We start from the raw sequence: 3,144 nt of genomic DNA, 5'->3' as shown, positions 1-3,144 counted from the left end.
AAAATATAAATTTATTTTCAAAAAATTCTTAGTTTTTATTTTATTTTTAGACTCGGGCTCGACCACTCTAAGTTGCTCACGCTATTAGACGGCCATGTACATAATACATGTCGTGAATACACAAAATGCGAATGAGCCTCCCTTTAATTCACATTCATACAAACTTTAGATAAAGCCGAAAACATCATAATCTAGAAAACCACACTGGCAAATAAACATGCTGTTAAAATCATCACTCAGTTTTACCACGACATTATGAATGATGAACCGCAGAATCCACACATCACTCAATCTTTACGTGTATCCGTATGATTGTGAAAAGTGTGGCTTCAGCATTCAGATAAATTGGGCGAAAAGGACTGTATATAGTTTGATCGCTGAATATATATACCTATCAAATAATGCACCTGCACGAGATTTTAGAGAAGAAACTAGCAAATTTATTGTCATGTCATCAGGACATCTCTTGAGTTTTGGATGCTGTCATGTTTTCTTGTCCTTTTTTCTGGTCAAAGTAACGTTTTTTATGTCTATATATTGTAGTTCTTGTGAGCTTTAATCATCGTTAAATAGCATACTTTTGGTGTAAATTATTTCATGTTCTAAGCATATTAATGAACAAATTAAAAATGATGGAATACAGTTCGTTTTGGGATCTCTCTAAAGTTGGCATGATGGTAGCACTTGTATAATATGTATACGGTATCATGTAATGTAACACTGAAAGTCTGACAGGACATATGAGTATATGACAAAATTGTAGATTCGTATGTTTTTTTTTTGGTAAAATGTAAAGATATTATTACCAATTTTTCGTTTCGACAGAATTACAGAGAATAACACGAAGCAGAAAACAAGAAAAAACCTAAACAACGACTCAATTTAGAAGCAAAAGCCAGACAAATACACTACCACAACCGCAGTCCCGGAGGTCGACTAATCCGCACCAACAACTTGCCACAAAAAGAAGAACCAAGTTCAACCGAGAGTAGAACCCGGTAATTTTGTCCTCCCCGGTGAATTCTCTCATAAAAATAATGGACCACCTGAGAACAGCTCGCCGATAGCGTCAAATCACCTGCCCAAAAAACAAACAGCAACAACAGCGACCTAACACAGCTTCAACAACCAAACCGAGCTTTATTTTGCCCGGATGCGACCTGTACATGGTACTGATCCGAGGAAAACAGGCCGCAACCTCTGTACTCCATAATCTGAACCCAATTGCATCGCACACCACCACAAGAAGCTCAAGTAAGCCCATGTAGTGTTGGGGTATCAACCAAACCGAGCTTTTATTTTGTAGATTCTTATGTTATTAAGTCAATACGTAACAACATCATGAAGCAAAAAATATAATCTGCTATTCTATAGATAATTCAGATTGAAAAGAACAAAAACATATTGAAGTGGTGACTAAGATTATATTTACGTATTAGAAGGGGATTTCTCGGAATCGGCACAACAGTTTGTACTTTTTTTTTTTTTTTGGTAAACATGTTAAGCTTGTATTATCATTTTCAAATTAGCGACAGAATTTACAATGACAAACTAGTAGCAGAAGACAACAACAAAATGAAACTACAGATCACAACAACAAAAAACAGAAAGGAAACCACGATTTAGGAATGAAGCCGAGAGCAAGATGAAAGACCACACAGGAAGCACTTGAAGGGTTTGGCTGGAGAGCACAACACGCAGGATCAAGAGCTTCAAGGGAAAGCTCCAGTAAACATATGAGAAAGAGCCGGTATATAATGGCTTGCCCACGCACTCGCCTCCAAAAAATGGCCTTACTACAAAGCCCTACCACCTGTTGATGCGAAGACACCATCGGGAACACGGAGTCGCAGTAGACGATAATGGGGCTGCACCGAGGCGGTGAAGACGAACCAAAGCCTGTCGAAGCTCAAGCTCACGAACACCGCAAACAGCCACCTCTACTCCTCCTACCTGAAGTTCAGAGTCCCCTGACTACTCCACTAACCCTAAGACCCCCACCGGATCCACCAACACCCCAGCTTCAACATAAACCGCTCTTATTTGGAAAGGCCAATGGATGATTACCCGCCACATCCACCAGACTCTGCACGGGAAAGGGACGCTAACACCACAGGGCAAGGAACCGCGGAACTACACCCTATCTGCAGAGGTTCTAGCAACACTCGCTGCCACCGGAATTGCAGTCCAAGGACGACTACAACAACCTAGGATAACAATAACCCGCACGAGCGACAGATCCGAGAAACGGAGCTTGACCCTTCACCGCAAAAAGAAGCTCCAACAACCCGCAACATCAGAACGCCAACTCTGATTTAAAGAAGAAGGAGAGCTCAGCCCTACCTCAGAGACAGGCAGCAACGCCTTTTAGCCACAAGGAGCTGCTGCACAAACCTGCAAGAAGAACTGCAAGAAGAGAATCACCACCACCACCAGAGCACCCGCTTGAGATCCAAAATTGACTCCTTAACCATCCACCTCTCACTGGTGATGAAAGACATATGGATCAGAAGAGAAATCCCAAAAAACGAGCACCCCCAACCGAGAACGAGGGTTTTGTCATCAACCACCACTAACTAACGCCGAAAGAAACACCGGTGACCCCGAGCACCACCACCGGAGCACCATCGCTCACCTTTGTTATCAGATCTGGCCAGATCTAAGCGATGTCTCGAAAACATCCTCGGAAGAGCCCCCAAACCTCGCTCTCACAGCTACGCACTACAAGAAAACATCAAGGATTCTGAGGGAAAAAATCGTCGGAATTTCGTCGGAATATCGTTATTCCGACGACATACCGACGAAACACGTCGTCGGAAATAATTCCTCGGAATTTATTTTTTCCTCGGAAATCCCTCGGAATTTTCCGTCGGAATTCCGAGGAAATAAATTTCCGAGGAAATTCCGAGGATCACTAGTTTGTCGGAAATGTCCTCGGAATATACCGAGGGAGAACTTCGTCGGTATAATTCCTCGGAAGTTCATCGATCGATGCGTGTTTGGACATATATACATCGATCGATAGGAGTATACCGACGGACATTTTCCTCGGTTTATTCCGAGGAACTTTTCCCTCGGTATATACCGAGGGACCAGTTCCTCGGAATTTTCCGAGGGACGGCTCCCTCGGAATTTTCCGAGGGA

The sequence above is a fragment of the Brassica oleracea genome, chromosome C1, assembly GCF_000695525.1.
Source record: "Brassica oleracea var. oleracea cultivar TO1000 chromosome C1, BOL, whole genome shotgun sequence".
NCBI lineage: Eukaryota > Viridiplantae > Streptophyta > Magnoliopsida > Brassicales > Brassicaceae > Brassica > Brassica oleracea.
The sequence above is the reverse complement of the archived record's forward strand: the minus strand, read 5'-3'. Positions refer to the sequence as shown.